We start from the raw sequence: 442 nt of genomic DNA on the forward strand, positions 1-442 counted from the left end.
CCCCCCCTCCCCCCCCCCCCCCCCCCCTTCTCCACACGACCTTCCCCCCAGGGCACAGCAGTTTGGGGAGGCGGGGGGGGGAAAGAAGCTCTCACACCCGCGGTCGAGGCGAAGCCGCCGCGCCGCCCCCCCGCCCCTCTTCGCTCACCTCCTCGGGGCGCCCAGCGCCGCCGCTCGCCTCCCGGGCTGGGGGGGGGGGGGTGGGGGGGAAAGCCGTCACGGAACGGCTCAACGACGGCGGCGGCGACCCCGACGGCGCGGGCCGGTCTCCATCTTCCCCCTTGGCCGTCCCGGGCGCCGAGTGCGGGGCGCAGTCGGGACATTCGCTACATTGTTGGCATTCCATTCGCGTCACGTGACCCGCGGCGCCCGCGTCATTCCACTCCCCCCCCCCGCCGCCGCCGCCGCGCCCGCCGCCCCCCCCGGCCCCTCCCAGCGGGGG

General features: G+C 78.1%; 1 protein-coding gene across 2 annotated transcripts in view; it reads right to left on the reverse strand.

Moving 5' to 3' along the window:
* The window catches only part of LATS2 (large tumor suppressor kinase 2), a 51,248-nt gene extending 50,916 nt beyond the window's left edge, over positions 1-332 (reverse strand). For both annotated transcript variants that reach the window (XM_010572636.1, XM_010572635.1), the window contains exon 1: positions 149-332. The gene's annotated coding sequence lies outside the window, so the exon portion shown is untranslated. The remainder of the gene's footprint in view (positions 1-148) is intronic.
* Between the last annotated feature and the right edge of the window lie 110 nt (positions 333-442).

Source organism: Haliaeetus leucocephalus, unplaced genomic scaffold, assembly GCF_000737465.1.
Source record: "Haliaeetus leucocephalus isolate CR32 unplaced genomic scaffold, Haliaeetus_leucocephalus-4.0 Scaffold351, whole genome shotgun sequence".
Taxonomy (NCBI): domain Eukaryota; kingdom Metazoa; phylum Chordata; class Aves; order Accipitriformes; family Accipitridae; genus Haliaeetus; species Haliaeetus leucocephalus.